Here is a 24,667-nt window from a genome sequence, read left to right on the forward strand (position 1 = left end):
TTGCGCTCTGAATTTTATTGCTTTGGAGATAAGCGTTGCTGATAGCACGCTATCTCCACGATAAAATTCAGAGTTGGACGGCGAAAATTATCCTCGTGCTAAGAGCGCTGAGCGATAATTATCGCCGGCCCTTGCTGATATGCCCCATTGTTTTCACTAACGTATGGTGATATTATCACCATACAAATTTCACTCACAACATCTTGGACCTATTCCGCAAGGGGCATCTTTATGTAAACAAGAATGCAGCAATAAATGACAAACAATCCCGACCTGCCAACATCTTTTTGTGTTTTGTACATTTGTGCATCTGTGAATTGGCGTTTGCAATTGCATTGTGAATGGTAACATATATGATTATCTGTGAGGCAATAAAGACTGTGTTTAGACAAAATATCAGAGAAAAAATATTGTGTGAACAAAATATTGTGTCAATAATATTGAGGACAAAAATATTATGAAGGTAAGTTTCTACAGGTAAGCAAAGTTTTACTATCTATAACGGCACATGTATGTACCATGATGATATATATATTTTCAAGGTACGCATAGCTGGAGTTAAGAAGAGTACATTTATTCTTCCCTATTTACACTTACCTTCTCGATATTTTGGTCCTCAATATTTTTGACATGATATTCTGTCCACACTATATTTCTGTTTCCGATATTCAGTCATTGATCCCCATGAAATGTCCATCACAGGGATAGTGACCTGTTGGGTCAGAAGACCACCATCACATGTATATACTCTGAAAAAAGTGATCATGTTTGTTGCACATGCTGCCCAGTACTGGGCCTGCAGTCATGTCTTTCCTTCCTCCGAAGTAGAGGTGTGCATTTTTGGAGGCTGCCTTCTGTGGGCCAACAGCTCCCCAGCGTGCTTACAATCTGCTGCCTATGCAGTATTGTGACCATGGGACCTCCTCTGTTGGAGCTGAGGAGCGTCGCCCCACTTAAAAGTGCCCCAAAGACCCAGAGATTAAAAATAAAATGGTCATTTATTACCATTTTTTGTTTCATGCCTATCATGAACAGAGTGTTGGGATGAGGGTGGGGCCGCTGCTGAGTGACAGCATCAGGGAGGAGGGTGAGCTGGAAGTGCACTGTTTAAAGTGTACATGTCTTTTGGTTCGGCCATCTTGCAAGAGCCAGCCACACATGCACACTTTAAAAGACTCTAATCCAACTGTCTTAAGACAGCTCAGTTGGAGCAAGCCAAAGCCTCCAGAGCGCTGGGGAGCACCAAGTAAGGCCGCTCCCACCAATCCTTGTGCATGTGGTGAGAGCAGGGCTAGCATTGACCTAGGGAGTTGCTGCCTTCATTTCCAGTGAAAGAGGAGGTCTGGACCGGAGGATGTTGTGTTTTGTAAGGCAAGTGTTTTTTTAATATATATTTGTGCATGTGTTTTTTTAAATATCTTATTTGTGCACACACCCGCACCCATTGATGCCAGTTGCCACTGATTGTTACACCAATATGCCCACCAGTACCAGGCGTGCCTGTTAATCACTTTCACCAGCAGTACAAACAAGTAACACTGAGCCTAATGTGTGAATGATCAAAGGCTTGGTGGATAACAGAGCTTCCAACAAACTTCTCAAAAGAGGCACTTAATATTTTGACTGGTACAGTGCTGGGTTTCTGCTTTGCTACTCATGGAAGTTATGCGTCCCACCTAACAGTACTCCAACCCTGCCTACTTTCACCACACAGCAGGCACTTTTCTTCCCAAAGTGCAAGCCACTGCCCCCTAACGCCCCTATTAGGTACCCAATCCACAGAGCATAGGTTCCTTAACCATCTGCTATCGGAGTATCCCTGCAGCCTGTGCACAGATGGCTGCAATGTTAATGGGACTGACATTTATTTGGCTAATTTAGAGCCTCATTTATGAGGCCCATTAGAGCAATTTTGCTCCACCGGAACCTCACTTTTTTGACGTTCCGGTGCCGCAGCATATTTACAAGCCACGTAAAGCCACTTGCTTTTCATGGCCTTGTAAATAGGTGTCCCTTTCAGGCAGAACACTGCGTAAAAAGGGCACTCCATGGGTGTTGCTGTGGGTGTTCCCATGCAACACCCATGGAACCTGAAGCATTCGCAGATTTACGAGGAATCATAAACCTGGGAATGCCTCAGAATCTAATGCTACCGCAATGGTGGCATAAGTGAGGCCCAATGAGGAGAAATGTTATAATTTCTCCTTGTTTTTTCCTTTTTCTGTGTGCTGCATAATGCAGCACGCATAGAAAAAGGAAATTGCCTGTATTCATTGATTTTGTTCCGTAAGGTGCTCCTTCCTGCACAAAATTAATCAGCACCGCTATGCAGGAACCCTTGCACCATGGTGCAAGGTGCCTGCGTTTGAGAATGGCAGCCCGTTGTGCAGTGCTCATGGATACGGCACATTCCTGCCTTTTTGTTTTGATATACGCAGTGCTGCAAGATTCCTTGCTGCTCTGCCCTACGCCAATACCTCATAAACAAGGCCCTTAGAGCCTGACTCACAAACTACATTGTTGTAGAATGTAAAGTAGTACCACTGTAGTAGTGCTCGTGCTACAAAACTTCAATTCACAAAGCTTCAGCCGGAACATCCACCCTCTCCTATCATTTCTTTTTTTTTTTTTATATTTTTTTTTATTGAATCATCATCAATCTTAACAGCTGTAATAATACATATTTCAAGACTTAAATTGGTCATATAACACAAAGGAAGGTAAATGAAGGAGAGAAAAACAAAAACGCAGATGAAAGTGAAAAATACCGAAGCATGGCACGTATCTAGAGACAAATAAAAATTCAACCCAGTCTTAATGATGAAATCAGTATACCAATCTTTCAATCCGTCTAATATCGTTTATCATTCCATCCTTGATTGCCATTCAGCTATTGGTGCCCAGATTTGATTTCCCAATTTTTTTAACTTCCTTCCCCTTTTGTCATAGAGTGATTTTTCTAAAGTATATATAGCCAGGATGCGCGATAACCACTGATGAAACGTAGGTGGATTTGGATCTTTCCATAGAGATGCTATACACAGTCGACTTACAGTCATAGCCAAAAATAAAAATTCATAACATGCTACGTCAGTGCCGTCTTTAACCACCCCTAATACCATGACTTCATCTGTTAATCTAATAGAGATCCCAAGGGCCCTATCCATGAATTGTTCTATCAGTTGTTTATACAGATCTAGCTTAGGGCATGCAGAAAACATATGGATAGTATCTGCCTGCGTACTCTAACATCTAGGACAGGTTATACCACTTGTTCCGCCCCAGCAAGCTATTCTATAAGGGGTATGATATAGTTCAAAAAAGGTCTTGTAATATTGAGTTTGCAAGTTTGCGACTCTTAGAATTGTGTTAGCAAGTTTTAACGACTTTTCAGGTTCGGTCTTTTCTAAATTTAACTTTCTTCTCCATTTCTCATAAGTGTTTACTTGATCATCCTTTTTATACAGACAGATTACTTTATATAACTGAGTTATTGTGCAGCTCCCTTCGCTTCTGATCAGCTCCATTATTTCTTCTTTCTTAAAATGCATATTACCTGCTTGTTTTTTTGATAATACTGATCTGATCTGCAAGTATTTGAAAAAATCTTTACTCTCTATTTTATGTTCTCGTTGTATTTTTTCAAAAGCCATAATACCCGTACTATCGATGAGATCTCCAATAACTTTGACCCCTAGATTATCCCAGCGTTTCATTACTGGGTCGTGGAACACTCCTGGCATAGCCGGATTCTTATAAAGAGGGGTATAAAAATTCATTCTTCCCATAACTATCTTTTTCCGGACCATCGACCATACTGACCAAGCTCCCCCCAGAGTCTTAAACCTGGTTTTTTTATAATAGTTTGGGTCATAGCACAATAACAATCCTTTAGATCCCTCCAGTATCAATTCGTAGATATCTGGGATATCACCATTATCTCTCCACCTGTCTTTTATACTCCCTCCCAATAATCCCTTTATGTACTGCAGAGCTGCAGCAAGATAATAAGCCTTGAAGTCCGGGGTTGCTAACCCTCCCCTTTCTCTTGATAGGGAAAGAAATGCAATAGCCCTGCGTGTTTTGCCTTTTGCCCATATAAATCGATTAGCAATCCCATCGAGTTCTTTAAACCATGCATTGCCAAATTTTAAAGGGATAGTGCGAAATAGATACAATACTTTAGGCAGAAAATTCATTTTTATTACGTTGGATCGGCCTATCGTTGTTAAATGTAAATTATTTATTTTGTCTAAACTTTCCTTAGCTTTCTTTATCACAGGGCCTAGATTTTCTTCCACTATCTTAGTTATTTCTGCTGTTATGGTGATTCCAAGGTAGGTTGCACCCTTTGTTACTCTACTGTCGGTTGACACAGCATATTCGTTTACCACTATCTGGGTCTTCCCTGCGTTTAATTTATACCCCGATAAAAACCCGAAAGACCTTGCTTCCCTCTCTATTTCTCCTAATGCTGTTGTAGGATCAGATGTAGTGATAGCAAGATCATCCGCATACCCCAATATTTTAGTGACATATCCATTTAAAATTATCGGAGGAATACTTCTATTTAGCTCTATTCTTCTTATAAATGGATCGATATAAAAGGCAAAAAGTAGTGGAGAGCAGGGGCAGCCTTGTCTCGTCCCTCGTTTGATCTTTATTAAATCGCTTTCTACCCCCATTACTCTCAGCCTGATAGTGGGTTTTTTATATAGAACTTTCAATGCCTCAATGCAGCCACTTCCCAATTTTGCTTTATGAAGTACTGTCCAAAGGAAATCCCACGAGACCCTATCAAACGCTTTCTCAGCATCTAGTAGTATCAAGGCCATAGGGTCCCGTGAGACTGCCGTACCATCGAACAAAGTGCAGACTCTCCTTATATGATCTGCCGTTCCTCTTCCGGATATAAATCCATGTTGTCGAGGGGAGACGATCTTGCCGACAATCATACTCAGCCTATTAGCTAAAATCTTAGAGTATATTTTAGAGTCACTATTCAAGAGGCTTATTGGCCTATACGACCCAGGGTCTTCAGAGGGTTTATTCTTCTTAAGAAAAACTACCATAGTTGCCTCCCCCCAAGTACTAGGTGGTGTTGCCCCCCCTTGTACAGCGGCCATTAGCGTGAGGATATCTGACTGTAAAATATGAAGAAATTTTTTATAAAACTCCATTGGGATTGAATCCGGTCCGACTGCTTTTCCGGCGGGGAGTTCTTTGACCGCTGTCTGTATTTCTTCTACAGTAAAGCCTAATTCTAAATCATTTTTATCCTCTATTGACAGTCCCTCGACTAGGGCTGAATCTAAGTAGCGCACTATCTCTGCATCGTCAGGTTTGAGATCATTGGAGTATATCGCTTGATAAAAATCGTGCATGACTGTACAAATCTCTTTAGGCGTTGTAGCGATAGCACCTGTACTAGATATCAATTTTTTTATATCTCCTTTCGTGGTTGCTTGACGAGTTCTGATCGCTAAGAGTTTTCCAATTTGCTCGCTAAACTCGTATTGAACTTGTCTCCAGGCCAGATATTTCCCAGTGGCTCTTGTTGCAAATATTTCCCCAACTGCAGATTTAGCTATCGATAATCTCTGTTCTATCTCTGATAGATCTGATTTTTTTACGCTAATTGCCTTTGTTAGTTCTTCTTCTAGGGCGGCAACGGCTCTGATCTTTCCATGGATCTCTTCCCTATTCACTCTGTTCCGTCTGACAGAGTAGCTAGTGGTCTCTCCCCTGATGCCCGCTTTCATAGTGTCCCATACCACCGCTAATGAAGCGGAGCCTCTGTTTATCTCTAGAAACTCCCTGAGCCAATCTTCCATATGTTTAATATAATTATTATCTAATAGCAATGCTCTCTCAAAAGTCCAGCTTCTTCTTTCCTTTTGGACATTAGGCCATGCTATATCTAGAATTAGAGGATTTTGATCTGATATCACCCTTGGCAGTCTAGATATTATAGTGATAGTGATTAGCGAGGGTGATATTAGAAAATAATCCAGTCGTGCCGCCCTCTTATGTGGTATTGAATAATAGGTGCTGCCACCCCCCGGAGGATTATCCTGCTCCCACCTGTCGATCAATCCGTTGTCTCGCATTAATTGGATCAGAGCTCTGTGGCTTTTTCTTTTCCTTCCAGTAAATTTATCAGGTTCGTTTGGCCACAGGCCACCTAGCCAATTTAGATTCAGATCCCCACACAGAATGATTGGCAAGGGCCAGCTGGTTAATTGGGCATTAATATTGTTTATCATCTCTGGATCATCTTCTGTTGATGCGTATACGGAGCATAGCGTGAAGTTATGCCCCTGTGTTTGACACTCAGCTAGAACCCACCGTCCATATTTATCTGCCTGCTGCCTAGTTGATGTGATCATATTTGCCCGAATTAATATAGCCACTCCCCGAGTTCTAACTCCTTGTTTTGTACATGTTAATAATTGAAATCCCAATTGTCCCAATAGATGTTTTTGGGACCACTCTATATGTGTTTCTTGCAGGCATAAAATATCTGTGTGTACATATTTTAAATACTCTTTCAAATCTCTGCGTTTTTTTGCATTATTTAACCCACATATATTTATAGTAACTATCCGCATAATTTTTGGTTTATTCTCCTATTTCTCCCCCTCTTGGATATGCAGTATTGTATAAACTTGAAAGTTGATGATGATTCTTTTTTTCCCCTCCTCAATCCCCCTCTGTCCTCCCTAATCCCTCTAACCCCCTCCCTCAAAGACCCCCCCCCCTATTGAAGCAAGTGGACTTGTTGTCCCTATGATGAAGTCTGGCCCTCAGCCTCCCTATCCCATTTGTTCCCATGCAACACCCATGGAACCTGAAGCATTCGCAGATTTACGAGGAATCATAAACCTGGGAATGCCTCAGAATCTAATGCTACCGCAATGGTGGCATAAGTGAGGTCCAATGAGGAGAAATGTTATAATTTCTCCTTGTTTTTTCCTTTTTCTGTGTGCTGCATAATGCAGCACGCATAGAAAAAGGAAATTGCCTGTATTCATTGATTTTGTTCCGTAAGGTGCTCATTCCTGCACAAAATTAATCAGCACCGCTATGCAGGAACCCTTGCACCATGGTGCAAGGTGCCTGCGTTTGAGAATGGCAGCCCGTTGTGCAGTGCTCATGGATACGGCACATTCCTGCCTTTTTGTTTTGATATACGCAGTGCTGCAAGATTCCTTGCTGCTCTGCCCTACGCCAATACCTCATAAACAAGGCCCTTAGAGCCTGACTCACAAACTACATTGTTGTAGAATGTAAAGTAGTACCACTGTAGTAGTGCTCGTGCTACAAAACTTCAATTCACAAAGCTTCAGCCGGAACATCCACCCTCTCCTATCATTTCTATGTGAAGATCTCCGCAAAGGTGGCAAAGATCTCTGCACATGCAGGTATTCAAGTTTAAAGCAAATGTGGCAGGTATCGGGGGAGTGGTGAAAAAACGGGGAGCATTGACTACTATTTTTGAATGGTTTATTGAAATTTAAGGGTGAAGAGGCAGGGACGTGCTAAGACAAAACACATAACCACAAGAAATGGAATCAATTTCAATACACAAAATTAACTTCTATTTCATAGCAGCCCTACAGGTGCCAAAACAGGTGTAAATGTACCCAGTCTAGCAGTGTAGTAAGTCATGCACCACACGTGGTACTACAACACACTTCCATAGAAATCAGTGGAGGCAGGGAATGAAAATTACACCCACAAATATATAAGATAGCACCCACAAATATAGAAGTGAATATTTTTTTTCCCAAGGATTAAAAAGTATGTGTAAATATTATAATACATTTTAAAATATGTTATAATAATAATTTTAAATAATCAAAACTATTTTAATTCATTCAACTTTTTTAGAAACATTTGAAACATTTTAAACAGCTATATAACATTTGCCTTCTTTACTAAATATTAAATTAAAATATGAGCAAGAGTTAGTTGTATTTTGAATTACTTGTTTAAAAATAGTACTTATACATTTAGTTAAAATATTTAAATTAATTTGTTATATAATACATATTTAATTTGAGGCGATAAAATATTTAAAATTGCTATAAAATGCTGTTAAATGTTTTATTATTTCTAGGTTATTATTAAATGTTTTAATTTAATTTGAATTTATAGTATACAATAAAATATGTTTCGTTATTTTTTAAATAATAAACATTATGAATTTCCCTATAGATTCCTATTGCCAAATCTCAATCTCCTTGGAGGTTTCCAACTCTGTGGCACAGATGTCTACCAACTAGGCAGATCAAAAAATTCAGTTGTAGTAGTTATTTGCAGTTATTTGACGGTTGTAAATATAGTTCTAAGAGACTTTACCCTCTCTCTGCATGGGGAAGAGCCTCTAATGAATGTGGAGAATAGCAAAACAGTGGAGAGTTGCATCTAGGTGTAAGAGTAAATGCACATGTGAGTAAATGTACATTTACCTTTGTGTATTGAGCCCTTAGTATTCAATTTCCCTGGAGCTCTAAGGTTCATTCTCAGAAATCGCAAGATGTGGATATTGTTTAACACATTTTGCAGGATATCGATGCCTATCTTGTCGATCACAATATGCAGTGGCGGCCGCCACAACACGAAGGTGGGGGGGTGGGACAGACAGATGGGTGGGCGGGTGGGGGGAATAATACGTTTGAAAAAACATACCTTTTCCCCTCAACTTGCTACGCCGACGGCCGCTGCAGCATCAGAGCTCTACCAGCAGACTCTGGGAAGCTGGCGCTGCTCTACGACAGCAGCACCAGGATTGGTATGAGTGGCCTGCTCTGCCGCTCAGACACTGCCTGTGAGCCTGCGGCATTTCTCCAACTCAGCTATGAACACAGCTGGGCTGGAGAAATAGAAGTGTGCATGGTATGTTTGGCCAGCCTAGGACGGCTGCCAAACATACATGTTCACTTCTAAGTGTCACCATCTGCCTGTCATGGCCCAGCCCCAAACCGCCTTGCACGAATGTCAGAATTAGTCGAGGAAAAATAAAATTACATGTTCCTATTATCTTTTTATTTTTCTGTGACTGACTAGTGCGGCAACGCTCCTGTGCCATTATGGTGGAGCCATCCCTGACAATATGTGGAGTCATACTTTAAGTAAATCTGTTGAAATGGAAACATCTAGCCACCTTGTGCCCAGTTCAGCACCTGAAGTTGAAATGTTGATATTTTACTGATTGGCTAACCAAGTCAAAAGTCCTAGTTGTGCTATGGCTTGTGATATTCGAAACAGTGTTCTTTCTGCAGCAGCGAAGTACACACTCCATGGCAGGTATTAGACCGCGATGAAGAACGTGAGAACAACACAGAGATAATTAATCCGACACAAGTCAATCACCTTAAAATGCTACTGTGCCGTATGGGGTGGCTTATGACAGTCTGGTACAAGAACGAATTAGGTGATGCTAAATCTTTTGAAATGTATGTTTCTTCTAGATCTGGCACAACATAATACCTTCCATGCTTTTGAATGTTTACAATCGTGCACTTGACCTAATTTTAGTGTTTAATAAGTTTTACTGATTTTTAAAGGATGCTTCTCATAAATGGATGGATATTACTACTGTTGCAAACTGATACCTTTGTTCATTACTTAGAAAAATGACACTTTAAACTGTAGTCCCTCCCTCTCCAGCCATCCCTTGATACAATAAATACCTACATTCAAGGGCAAGTCTTGACACTGTTTCTTCCATTCAACTAAGCATAGTAACCCTCTCTGCCGTCCAGTCAACAATTTGTAAGAGGCGTAACCGCTTTGGGCAAGCCAATTCCCTACCATCCCTAGCCAGATAAGTTACTAATGCGCCCCAGAGTTCAGGAAAGTCTTCTTACTACCACGGGGGAGTATACTAATTTCTCCATGGACAGAAGGGTCCATATCCTCAACCACTAAATGCCCATAGTATGTACTAACTCCTTTCCCAATATTGCCATCAATTCGCCCTGCAAGAAGTAGGTTTGCTGTAAGTTGCCCTTTCTTGTATGTAATGGGTAGATTAACTTGTGTAGTTGGTTACCAGTAACTTCCTTCAGGCAGGGACGTCCTGATCCCCTTTCCCTTGCTTTAGATACTATAGAACGGGTGGTTTATTTTATTGACCTCTTCTGTCTGCAACAGTGAAGACAAAAGCTCATCATTAACACTATAAGAACATACCAGAATCATTGAAGGGGACGAGAAAGATAAATGTGAGAAAATCTGGACTAACAGAGCAGATGATGAAATAAGCGAGAAAGAAAGAAGGGTAGATAGGAAAGTGAAAGAAGGAAGGTTTGATGAAGGGAGGGAGAGGTGTGGCTGAGTGGCCAGAGTGTCTGACTCTGGAGCGCGTAGCTCACGGTTGGATCACCCGGCGGCAGCTCAGCTCAGCATCATGTGACTCAAAACAATGGCTCACTTAATCTCCCTGACGGCCCCAGCGCCTGGATTCCCTTAAGGGTAATAAGTTACGCTTTACAAATCTGGAATTATATATCATATTATGTGAAAGTTGATGAGAAGGAGGATGAATGGACTGCTGAAAGGATGAACAAATGGCAGAGTAAATGGAAAGGTGAGCGTGGAAATAGATGGATAGACAAAAGAATCAACTGATGGTCAGGTGGATTTATTGATGGATGGCTAAGTCAAAGGATAGATGCATTTGTGGACGGATGTTAGGATAGATGCATGCATGGATAATAGATGTGTGAAAAAATTGTTAGATGGAAGGGCCTATGGATTTATGAAATGGGATGACTGAATGATGGATGAAAGTGTCAATGGGGATATCAGCAGGTGAATAAAAGGGTGAAATAATTAATGCATAGATGCTTGGGTAAAATAGTCAAACAAGTTCTTTGAGGAGGGACAGGCTCATGTTCTTCACTTCAATGGTGCTATTGCTGGAGCGGGTAGTACAAAACTTTGTATACCCCCCCCATTCTGCATGTTTATATTAATCCGAATAATCAATTAATTGTAATATTATTAATCCGTTTGAAGTGATAGCTCACCAATTATATTAACAAAAGAATTACACATGGGAAACACACCTTGCATGGCTATATTAGTTGTAAACTAACTTGAGTACGCATATTAATAGTAGAAAATTGGAATATTGTATGTTATATATTGCTTTGGTGATGTATTTGTGATTTGTGCTTTATTTCGTAAGTATAAACCGCTCTGAGTGTTGCTTCTGCTAGATAAATACACACACATATGGATATTAGCAAGGGGATAACATTTTATTAGTCATTTCTATGTTTTAATTACGTTTTTGTGTTTCTTTTGCTTAAGTTGACCATTTCGGCCAAGACAAGATGGCTGAACGAGACGTTAAACGTGACTGCTCTGACAAAACGAGGTTCTGGGTGAAGTGCGCAGGCGTCACCGCCAGCAGCAGTGGCCTGGACCTGACCCCGGGAGAACATGTACCCTTCAAGGATGCTCCGGGAACCTAGCCAATACCACAGACAATGTTCGATTTAAAAACCGGAACTAGCAAGTTCGATGACTTCATCGTTTGACACCCTGCGAACTGTATCTCACGACACCAAGTTGACCAATCAGGACTTTCTAAACCCCGATCTTGATACTTTTTGACATTATTTTCATTATAAAAGTAGGTAGGGAATTGAATTATTAGTTCCTTGCTCTTCTTTGACGAACTCGATTTCCTGACGTTATGCTGACGGAGAGGACGGTGACACTGCTGGACAGCTGTTATCCTCAATCTTTGAGAGACTGAATTGCGGCCTAACTTTGCTGAATAAAATTCTTCTTTCACTGACTGACTTAGAGGACGACTTTAGCCAGAATAGGTAAGTATGATGCTCTGAAATGCTGATGATGATTTCTAAAGTTTCCTGCAATATTTCTTAGATAAAGAATATTGGATTAATTGACAAATGTGTTGTGTCGATTATTTGAAGAAGAGCATTAAGATAAGAGAAGTAATGTGTAGTCACTAAAATCATAGACAACAACTAAATGATCCATCTCCTTATGAGAGGGATATCTTAGGTTTGAAGTCAATGTGTTTAGGGTAAGATAAAGATATTCCTTTCATGTCAGCGTTTGGAAGCTTATTTCCCTAGAAAAACAGAGTAAGTAAGTATTGGTGTTATGGGCCCCACCAATGAATGTATATGAGTGAATTTCATGCTGAGGTATTTGGTCTGTGACGAAGGGGGAATTTGATGTTCCATGCTGCAACACTATCAGAACCTTGGTTCAAATTGGGGGGTATATTAATATTCTGGATACCGCCTTGTCTTCAGGATTTCAAGTATGCTGGCCTAGAAGTCTGTAATAAAGGGGTATGACCATAGTCTGTAAAATATGGTAGCACTTTTCTTGCAGCCTCTCCAAAAAGCATTTGATCTTTTGAGATTCATGGAATGCAGTTGTGGCAAATTTGATGCCACCTATATAAAATTTTAAACAAAAAGAATTTACTATTAGCATGTCAGATGTGAGTAGTATTTCTGATGCATATGTCTTGAAATTGATCTTCATTTAGCTGCACTTGTAATTCCTGCTTCAAGGTCACAGACCATATGGAATTTAACCTTTTGCCTCCACGCCACTTTCTCTTTAAGGTTCTAAAAATATTGAAAATGGAATTTGTCATATTCCCTTGATCCAGCAGATTAATCTCCACCATTTTCAGGCCCCGTGAGCCCTTTGTTTTACCTCTGGTTACAGCACTGAGTGCCTAACGTGTATATTGAAAACGCTCCCCTTCTTGTAACCCATGTTCCTGTTTAAGGTTTAGGTGACAGCTCCTCTCCTCATCCTGCTAGAGATGGCCCATGATGCCAACATCGAGTCCCTCTTTGTGATACTGACTGGCAAAAATACACAACGGCCAACAGTCAACAATACCTACTCATGTGAGCCGGGAACAGGCTGCAGGTATCAAATGGGTAGCACCAGAAAAGTTGAGTTGAGTTATTACAATTTTTAAGCGCACAAATGCAGAGGCGTCTTGGCGCTGACTGTGATACATGGAGCTAGGAGCATCAAAGACCATAAATTGTGGGGAAAAGCCAGGTTTTCAGCTCCTTCCTAAAAAGCTGGAGATTGGGTTGAATGCGTAGTGCGGACGGCATCTGATTCCAGAGTTTTGCCGCACTGTAAGATAGGGATTGACCCCCCCATCTGGCCTTACGGATCTTCTGGATACAGATAAGACCCTGCCCAGATGATCTGAGTGTTCTAGGAGGAGAGTACCTGGAAAACAGCTTCTGGATCTCCCCCAAAATGCCTCCATGGAGCTCTTTGTGTACCAGACAAAGAGACTTAAAATTGGCTCTTTGCTGGACAGGGAGCCAGTGTAACGCTCTAATGGCATCTGAGGTATGTCAACCCTTGGGGACATTCATCAGTAATCTTGCTGCTGCATTTTGCAGGGATTACAGCTTTCTCATCTGTGTCTTATCGATTCCCACAAAGAGCACATTGCAGTAGTCTAGTTTGGAAAGGAATAGTGCCACCACAAGTGTCTTTTGAAGTTCATAAGCAATGAAAGGGAAGATTTTCCACAATGTTTTTAGGAGGAAAAACCAGGATGAGGTTAGCTGATTAACTTGGGTCGAAAAATTGAGTTGGTGGTCGAAGATAACACCCAGGTTCCTAACCTTGGTAACCAGGCAGGGACACACTCCCGCCTCCATTGGCCACCAGCTGTTATTCCAATAGGGGAGGTCCCTTTCCAAACTCCAGGACCTCAGTTTTGTTGGCTCACCCAGATCATGATGTCCTTCAGACATGCATGAAAGTTTTCAGCCACTAATTCTGGTTGTTTGGAGATTGATATCATGAGCTGAGAGTCATCAGCATACATGATCAAGGAAAAACCATGTTTCCTGATAAGATCTGCCAACGGGGCCACATTTGTATTAAAAAGGGTTGGTGACAAAGCAGATCCCTGCGGAACGCCACATGGGAGCTGGAAAACCTCAGACTTTTCTTTGTAAAGTGGCATTTTTACAATTGGGAATTAACATCTGACTTTACCATTGAAGAAGTTTTAAAATTACAATTTGCACACACCAAGCATGACATTACTACCTTTTTCCACACTAATGTTATCTATTATTAAATGTAAATAGGTAACCCAATGTTATTCCATGGAAGAAGTAGGCCTTGCACTAGTGAAAAACCCATTTGAGACCAGGGTATGTAAAACGTAAAAGTGCATTTCCAACTTTTTAAATACAATGCAACCTGCCCTATGGGGTTTCTAGGACCTACCCTAGGGGTGACTTAAATGTATTGAAAAGAAAGGCTTAGGCCCGGAAAAACATTTATTTTGGCAAGTTGAAATGGTAGTTTAAAAACTGTACACACAGGCTGAAATGGCAGTCCTGAGACATATTTAAAAGGGCTACTTAAGTGGGTGGCACCATAGTGTTTCAGGCCCACTAGTAGCATTTAATTTACAGGCCCTGCATACTTGCACTTGGAAACTATAAGTAAATTAAATGCGCCAATGGGTTGTAAGCCAATTGTACAAAGTTTAAAGGAGAGAACGCACTCACTTTAGCAATGGTAAGCAGTGGTAAAGTGTGCAGAATACTAAAGGCCAACAAAAACTGGTTCAACAACCAAGAGGGTTAAGGCAAAAAGTTTGGGAATGACCCTGCTGAGAGGGACAAGTACAACATGAACCCCCTCCAGCCAACACCAGGGTGGACTAATCAATACCTTGATGGGCTACCCTGCTTAGGCAATGGAATATGGACAATGGCCTACTACTGCAGAGGTCCTTGTCAGTTCTATGCCTCTCTGGACTCAGTTGAATTCCTCTGTCTACATTCTCCCAAGGCACTGGACTAACCCATAGGGAACCCTTCTCCTAACTTGTGGATCCATCTGTGAAGTACCTAAGCTTAACTTGCTCACAGATGCATCCCAGTAGGCAGACAGTACCACCATGGCCAACAAAGTGATTTGGCCCATCCCACCCCTTGGATCAGACTTCTGTTCCCAACTCAAGGAAACCTCTGCCAATAAGGACAGCAACCAACAGAGGCCACTGACAGCTGTCAGTGTCAAGAGGCAGGCCCTAGGCGTGGACCTTTGCCAGGCCTCACTTCCAGACTTTAGACTGGCAAGGAGGTCCCTAATAGCTCCTGAGGGTTCTCTGACCTCTGAAGTTTCTCAGAGTGGGGGGCAACAGCACTGCTTGTTAGGCATACTACTTAGACTCTCCTTCCCACCAGTCCAGGGGTGGTATCCTGACACAGGGTCTGTACCCTGAGGCTGAACAGTGGTCAGGAGTGAGCCTTAACTCTGCCTGAACTTCCATCTGCACCTCTGGACCCTCCTTTTGGGAGTGGTACCCCTAGAAACCTTAGCTTTCAGGGCACACTGGGCAGCATCCCTTCTCTGGGGATACCTGATCCATTAGGTGGACAAAGTCCTGCCCCTTGGCCTGAGTTACAATGCACTCCAGCCCAGTGCTGCTCTGGGGAAACCAGGTTTTCCATTACCATGGTCTGGCTGGCCCCAGTGGCTCTCGGTGCAGTGACAGGGATCCAATTCACTTTATCCTGGTGGGTGTGATGACTCCCACCCTCAGTGAATCCACCTCCCAACTAAGGTAGACTAGGGCATGGTATATCACCTGCCCCTGGGGACTACTTACCCCTAAGGCCATATTGACCACACTTGTAGAGTTCCCACCCATGTGTGGTTTTTTTAGAACAGACAGAATCCCTGCTTCTATTCTAGCTGAGAAAAATCAAAACACCAGGGTTGGAAATGGGATGCCCTGGGCTACCACCCACCAGAACCTCTGCACTGTTTCTCAGACGGAGCATGAGAACCCTTCCCCCATCACCTTACTCTGGGACTTTTCTGATTCTCCCTGGACTTCCCCCTCACTCTGCTGGGGGGCTAACTTGAGCCACCCTTCTTGGGGCCACTCCCAGATACCTCCTCATACACTCTGGTACTAATCCAGAGGTCTACCTCCTTAGCAAGTTCTCTGGGATCAATGAGCTTACTGACAACCAGATACTGAGCATTTGCTCTCTCAATTTCAGATTAAACAGGCCAGTAAAATTATTAACTTTGCTGCCTCTCACCCAGCTATTTAATGCCTTGCTGGAATAGTCAAAGAAATTTAACCAAGACTGGCTTGCGAGTTGTGGCTGTCTATGGATCAAAAGTGATACCTTTTAGTGGTCACTCCAAACCTAGCCGGTAAAATGGTCTTCGTGGGAGCATACTACATCTGCCCCCACCTCTAGCATTAAAAGGGTGTCCTCCCCACCATGGTCATGTGTTCCACAAGCTTGCTCCCCAGCCACTTTCTGGGAACCTGTGCATTCTGAGGGCTACCTCATATGTTGAAAAACATTTATCAATATCATCCTCACCAAATAGTTGGGCATGAGGTCTTGCAGTATAAGGACTCTCACTTTGCCAATGGACACTGAAGGTATGCTGTAGCCATTGGTGCTGGACTCTTAGGCTTGTTTTGCTTTGTCAACCTGATTCTAGATTCAAGATCAATATGCTCTACCATAGATAATTAATTTTGGTGTGTCATTAAGTAATAAAGTTTGTTGCTAAATCTTTGCTATAAGAGTGCTTTGTTAGATTGCACATTTACTGCAGTAGAAGTCTTAAATTAGTGTAGAAGGTATGGTGAAATACATAACACCCTTCTAATGTGATCTGTGTTGATTCACTGTCGTATTCAATGCCACATCTAGACTGGACTTAATGGTGTTATATATCACAAATCTGTAATCTTCAGCACTAAACATTACGGGGCAACATTTACTAATACTTATATTTCAAGCATTGCAGCAATGCATCAAGGCATCATGATGTGCTGAGTTACAAGAAAGGGAAGGAGCAGAAATGTGCCCTATCAACTGATATATGGCACACTTCTGCTCTGTCCTAGCACTGAAGCACTGTATGCTGCCTAGCACCAATGGAGGAATCCATTGTTTTTGTGCAGAAAACAACATCTTCCTGAACAAAAACAATCCTAAGAGGTAATTTCCCCATTCTATGTGTGAAGTAGAATGCATCTCATAGAGAAAAATGAAGTAACAAGAAGAAAAAAATATATTTCTCCTCTTTAAACCACTCTGTGGTAGGCGCACCATTTTGGCACAAACCCAGGTTTACTGCAGGGATGGGTGGAACTAGCAGAGTTTCATTCTGGGGAATACCACGGAGTTACATAAAAACTCTGCGAGATTCCACTGAGTTCAGCGAGCTGGCATAATTGCCACGTCGAGCTGATTTTTAGCACTGGGGTTTGTTGCGCACTGCAAATTCTGCTTGAAAGGCACCAAGTGGCATGCTAGAGGGAACTGCTTCTTTGCTGCTGATTTTCTACTTGAGCGGCAGCATTCTCACCCCGAGCAGCAGTTTTCTCATCACAAATGATCGTGACTGCCCGTGACCGCCCACGTTCGGAAAATCTCGCCTGGTACCATCCAGCAGCCAAAAATCACACCAGGGGATGCCAATTCTCACTTGCGCTTATCAACTCAACATTGGCGAGCAGTGTGCGGAAAAAACTATCACACATGGCGGCTGGCAGAGTTCTGCCTGAACTCTGCTTTACAAGTGTAAATGAGAGTGGGCAAAACTCTGCGAACTTCACAGGCGGAGCAGAATTTATCACCCACCCCTAGTTTACTGCCTTTAGTAAATCTTGGATTATGTCAACTTCCATGGGTGGATGCACAGTAACGCCCATGCTCCACCCATGGAAAAAATACTGCAAAGATTCCTTACACAATGCAGCACAAGCCACTACATTGCAATACATTTCTTAACGAAGTCATACAAGGCAGTGCAAACAGCCCCAAACGTAGCTTTGTAAATCACATGTAAGGACTTGCATTGCTTTCTAACTATTTGTGTCATACAGGGGCAACACAAGCCCTTAGTAATCTAACCCTAACAAATGTACCATGGGCCATGTATTTTGGGCAAATATAATGTAATATTTGAGTTATTGTTGAATTTGGTAAATTATGGCTGAGATTTGTTCTGTGGAACCAGTATAATTTTGTGGATTGTTTTGTGGCCTTTCATCATTTAAGTGAATAAACGTTTTTTATATTATTAATACTGCTGTTTTGGCATGTACATGCAAGTATGGTGTAACCTGTATGCTGTATAATGTAATGACCTCTATGTATTTAAGAAGTATTCTTGCTCTATCAGCGTGTAAGGATTGCCTTGTGCGGCTTTCTACATTCAGCGACATTATATTTACATAACTCTTCCATTGCTTCCATTACTATGTAGAGTCTCATTCATATGGTACAACTGAGATAATACTTGGAAGGGGGTTAATGGAAAAGAAAAGCTAAGAAAGATGCTAAGAACAAGCTGAAAAACATACGGCCATGTGATCTTCCATATTTAACTGTCTGTATTGCATATAGCTCATTAACCACCACTTTTTGAAAAAAAAATTGCAAAACTTTCTTGGTTAGGGTGAGGCCCAACAGCCCTGGGGAACATATTGCATGCCTCACACGCCACAATGTTATCTAATATTTTGTCAGTGCTTAGCCAATGTATTTCAAACTAGAGCTGCAAAATGCACCATTTCAGTCTGCTTTTTAAAATGTTAGTTTGGGGTCGGAAGACCACCCCAACAACCCTACATGAGGATCGCCTTGTTCTTTCCCTCTAGTTCAAGCAAGATATTTAAAACCCAGTACTTTCACATTTTATTGGCCACCACTCATGCACATAAATGAAATCTAATAATAGTAGGGCAGTCCTAATGTCACAAATATAGTTTTCAAAATTAATAAATTCAAGTTTGTGTTCAGAGGAGAATTTCATTATTGTGAAAGATTGAATAAACAATGTAACGGGAGCACACACGTGAAGAAATGCTGTTTCATACTATCCACAACAATATATATTCTGTTTGAAAAAGATTAGTGGCCCTCATTTTTTATCGCTCGACTCACAACCTTCCAGGCTAGAAGAGACTTGGGTCGGACTCGTATAGTGGGGATCTGAATTGTTTATCAGGCCTTAAAAAAATAACCGTTTCTTAAAATGACCTTTTGACAATAAGTGCCACCTAAAATCAGCACCCATGATTCTCCTGAAACATTAGCTAGAGACCACTTCCTTAGTGCAAAGAGCAGCTCGTAGGCCAGCTCTCTTCCTTTCCTGTCGCTCATGTAATCCTGGCACCAAAGTTTATCAAGCAGGTCTAAAGGACATGTCGTAGAGTGAGTAAGTATTAGAAACATCTGGATAAGCTCATATTCAGCAGATCAAACTAACATTTACTTCTTGTTGACAGCACTGATTCAAAATTCAATTATGCACTTTGTACTGCTTTACATCTACTATGATGTTGGTTGTTCTTTTTTCGCATTTTGTTTGCTTAATTACTTACTTGTATAGTATTTATACCTTTTCCTGCTTATCTTACATGCTTCTGTGTACAGTGCTCTGATACCCTGACATGTCATGTTCACTCTATATAAAACTTTTCAAATAAATACAGGAATCATGGTTGAACTATACCTGGTCAGAGCCAGGAAATATTTTAAAAACTCTTGTGCACTGGGTTAAGAAATGTAACTGGGAGCAGAGACAGCTGTTAGAGTTCAACAAGGGGTTACATTTTTTTTTGTTATAGCTGGTCGAGGTAGAGTGAAATACACGGATCTGGCAAGTCTCACCCACTTAAGATGATTGTACCTCGAATGCAGATTAAACAGCTTTGCATTGAATAGTTATGTAGGTAAACAGGACCGTGGACAGCGCCTTAGCTTTCAGTGTGATATTACAAGCACCGAAGATGAGAAATATGTTTTGTTCTACGGCCCTCTGTACTTATAACCCTTTGAGGGCTGCTTCCTGAAGTGGCTTAATGAGCCTCAACATGTGGAGATCAATGAGTTGGTGTGGTTTGTGACTCAGGATAATACTGGTTTGCTGGTGATAAGTTAAGTCTGGCTTTACAGCACAACTTTAACAATACATTATGGGGCATATCAACAACAACCGGCGATAATTATCGCTCAGCGCTCTTAGCGTGAGGATAATTATCGCCGGCTAGCGTGAATTTTTATCGCTGAGATAGCGTGCTATTAGCAACGCTTATCTCAATAGCGATAAAAATCTACACGCTAACAGGCTAACGTGAGATTATCGCTGGAAACCCAGCGATAATCACACGTTACCTTGTTGATAGGGACAGGCAAACTTAGCCATGATATCCTCCTTCCATAGGATATCATGGCTAAGTCTGAAAATTAGCAGACGTAAAAAAGCAGCGTTAACCGCGGTTAGCGCTGCTTTTTTTGTCTCTAACAGGGTTAGCGTCATTCTTGATAATAGGAGAAATGTCGCTTAGCGACATTTCTCCTATTATTTTACTAAGGAACGCCCCCTTTGCATCTCATTAGAGATGCAAGGGGAAGCGTAGAGTAAAAGGGTGCTAACATGCAAATTTGCGTGTTAGCACCCTGTTGTTGATAGGGCGCTAGTTTTATCTCTGCTTTTTTGGCTTTTAAAGCCAAAAAAGCAGAGATAAAGCCCTTGTTGATATGCCCCTTAGAGAGGGCATGTGGCTCCGCTTACATGTTGATGACCTTGAAAATAGTATTTGGCCAGAAGTTGTGCACTTCTGTACTCCTATTAGATCATGGAGGTCACCTGAGCTCCAGGGGGCCCCTGCAGTCACTATGCATGGGGCAGGCCCCTGGCCTGAGAGCTCTTGACTGGTTTCGGAGCATGGAGGACCCGTCCATGAACTTTGCAGGGGGTCCCTCAAGTCCCGTTACGCCACTACCTCGTACATGATATGTCCATCACATTAAAATGTAATGACACAGTGGCAAGCAAGGGGGAAACATATCAGGATACAGAAATATGATTTGTGGAACTTGGTTTCCCGTCAGCTAAGATGGGGCTGAGTTGACAAGCTATTGAACAAAGGCTATAATAGCTTTGTAACTTGCAATTGGAGTTACTGTAGGCTTAGTTCAATTGCCTGACTCTCTGTCCGCACACTAATGAGGGGCCAGAGGCAGTTGCTGGAGCAGGAGATCCTAGGGAATTGTCAGTGCAGCTGCTCCAATTAGGTTGTGCGAGTGCATGCATGCAAGCAAGAGCAATTCACCCCTGCATCAGGTGGACATAATAGAGTAAGGCTACAACTAGGGGTGGGCGGAATTTGCGTAGTTGCCCTACGCAAATTATCGCGAAGTTGCTCTAAATCTCTGCGAGCACGGGGAACTTTCGCGAAGACGCAGAGATTTCTTTTCCCGCCCATTTGCAATGTGTTTTTGTGTGCTCGCGGGGAAATATATCTCTAACTTGCTCATGCGGTTGCTAATGGGCGCAGCCATCTTGCTCGTGATGCTTATTTCCTGTTCCGGGTCGAATGATGTGTTCGCGATCACAAACTCTCGTGGGATAGCGCGACCGGCTAAAAACAATCCAACATCTCGTGGCGCACGCGAACGGATAGGAAAACTTGTTGGTGAATGTAGGGATCAGGTAAGTTGCTACCACGCGCGTGAGAATGCATTTTTAAAGCGCAAACAAGAAAATACTTCCGCTTTCGCAGCGGATCGCGGACGTATCGACATTTCCGCGTTCTCCGCAGAACGCGGAAATGCCAAAACTTCGCAACTTCCGCGAGCGGAACGGAAATTTTCACACAGGCCTAGCAACAAAACACCAGGGCAGTCCGCAAGGGTGGCTAACACCTCTCCCAAATTGCTGCACTGAAAGCGCAGGTTGGGGCTGCTCTTCGGTTAAGGTGGAGGAGAGTTGCCCCACTAGTTAAAATGCCTCCAGATGAAAACTAAAATGGTATACACATTATTATCATTTTTATTTTCCATTAATTCTGCAAACCCCAGGCCCAGGCCAAGTCTGAGAATGGGACCAGGCTGCAGTTGACAGGCAGCAGTATAGAGGAGTGATGAGATGGGCACTTTAAAGTGTGCATGTCTTTTTGGATGGCCTTCTTGTGAGGGGTAGCCAGACATGCACACTTTAAACCTCTCACCCCAGCTGTCTTTGACAGCTGGGTTTAGACCGAGCAAAGACCTCCAGTGCTCTTTGGAGCGTGGAGAGAGCCTGCTCCATCCAATCCTGGCACTGCTCTCATGCTGCTTAATGGCATGAGAGCAGCGCCTAGATTGGTTTAGGGGAGTTGCTGGGCCCAGGGAGAGAAGAATACCATGATGTAACGAGGACATGCTGCAAGGTAAGTGTGTTTTGTTTCATTTTTATAAATGTATTTAGGGCCTCATTTGCAATTTTTTGGTGCACACCAGCATAGCAAGCTTCCTGCTGCACTGCCATGCATCAAAATAAAAGGGCAGGAATGCACTGTATCTACAAGATATGTCGCATTCCTGTCCTTCTTCCCTGTGCTGGCGCACAAACAGCAGCCGTTTGCTAGCGTAGACACCCTTGCGTCATTATGTAAGGTGCCTGCGTTAAGGGGATGATTGTTTTTGTGCAGAAAGGTGTCATTAAAGGCATTTTCCTCTTTCTATGCATGATGCAGAATGCAGCATACATGGAAAGAGGAAAAAATGAGGAGAAATTAAAGTATTTGATCTTGGGCCTCCTGATTCAGATGCATTCATAGGTTTACAAAATGTTATAAATCTGGGAATGTTTCAAGTTCTATGGATGTTGCGTGGGAACACCCACAACAGCACCCATGGAATGCCCCTTTCATGCAGAGTTATGCGTGAAAGGGAAACATATCTAGAAGCGGCGCAATGGGCTTGTAAATAAGCCCCCTAATGCTTATTATGCCCTAAATTGGCGACATGCATTACATTACCATTTTAAAGTTAAGCATTTTAACTTTAAAACAATCATGTAATGCATGTCGGCCCGAATTTAGTGTATATATTTTTACAGGGGCGGCACCTCCGTAATGGCGGCGGAAAATAAATAAAATTATAACGCAATGTTATTATCATTATCATTTTATTATCATTTTATTTATGCTGTCTGGGCACCACAATACAAAAGTACAGGGCAGGGCGGACCTGGCATGTCAGGTAGGAGTAAATTGCACTCATTAGTGCGCATGTGTGTTTGGCCTGCCAGCACGTATGTTTCTCCAACCTGGCTCAGACCAATCCAGGCGCTGCTCTTGTGTGAGAGCAGTGCCTGGATTGGGCGCGGGACATGTGCCCTGAGGGCCCATCCCCATCTGGCCATCGGCCACCGAGAGGAACAACGATGCAGGCATCATCGGGAGCGTAAGCAGCAGGTAAGTCTTTTTAAAAATGTATTCTTCTATTTTATTTCTCTCCTGTCCCCAACCTGCCGTCCTCTCCACCCGCAACCATCCTACAACTTTAGGTAGGCAGTGGCCGCCACTGTATTTTTGCCCCCATTTGCCAACCCGTCTCCTCTCCAAAGCTAGCAGCTGCCACTGAGAGCAGTAAGCTTGTAAGAGAAGCACAGTCATTTACTCTAATCCCCAAGTTTCACAGAAGTTTCAGGGGAAAATTCGGTGTTTGAAATCCACAGATGTTGAGGTTTTGGCGTAATTTGGAAAGAAACAGCTCAAGGGCTAAATTAAAGAGTAAAGGCGATAGAGGACAACCTTGACGCACTCCTCTGCCTAAATTAAAAAAAGGGGAGATTAAGCCGTTAGCACATGTTGCTGCACGCGGATTAGAGTAAAGGAGAGATAACAAATGTATAAAATTTGGACCAAATCCAAACCATTTTGCGATTAAAAAAATGTATATTTTCAAAAAGCCTTTTCGGCGTCTAGCGCTATTACCGCTAAAGAATGATCAAGATGGGACGATTTGGATAGAATATCGAAAAAGAGTCGCGTATAATCAGTAATGACTCGACCCTTGACAAAGCCAGATTGTTCTTTCCCTAGTAAATTCGGTAAATAGGAATCTAAACGTATGGCTAAGGTTTTAGAATTTTTTTGACAGTCGATATTAACCAGTGAGATAGGTCCATAGTTTTTGCAGTAATTGGAATCCTTACCTTCCTTCATCAAACTTGGGGCTTACGCCGATGACATTCTGCTCTTCTTATCAAAACCAGAAGAATCAATTCCTGCCTTTTCAGCGGAGGTGAGAGACTTCTCTTCTATTTCTGGATACAAGCTGAACAATGACAAGTGCGAAATATGCCTTTAACAAAATTTACTTTTAGCTCAGAATTTCAAACTTCCCATTTTAAATGGAGTCCGAATAACATTAAATATCTAGGTTTGCACTTGACATCTTCAATTTCAGAAACAGTAACCTTATGCATGAATAAGTGTATTCAAAAGATCTCAGAATTGACTGCTAGATGGCATCCTCTTTATCTATCTTGGTGGGGTCGCCTGGACACCATAAAGATGATGTTATCACCCATAGTTTTATACACCATTTCGAACATCCCGGTCCCAATTACAACTAAATTACTTTAAAAAGTCAACTCCATTTTATCCTCTTTTCTGTGGGGTAACAAAAAACCTAGAATGTCCTTGCTAAAATAAATTCGCCCTAAATCAGAAGGTGGAGTTAATTTTCCAGATTTTCATGCTTACCAGAAAGCTTTCCTATTGCGCTAGGCCTCTTATGGCTGCTTGACTCTACAGATGATTGTCCTCTCTGGA

The sequence above is a fragment of the Triturus cristatus genome, chromosome 5_2, assembly GCF_964204655.1.
Source record: "Triturus cristatus chromosome 5_2, aTriCri1.1, whole genome shotgun sequence".
Classification (NCBI taxonomy): Eukaryota; Metazoa; Chordata; class Amphibia; order Caudata; family Salamandridae; genus Triturus; species Triturus cristatus.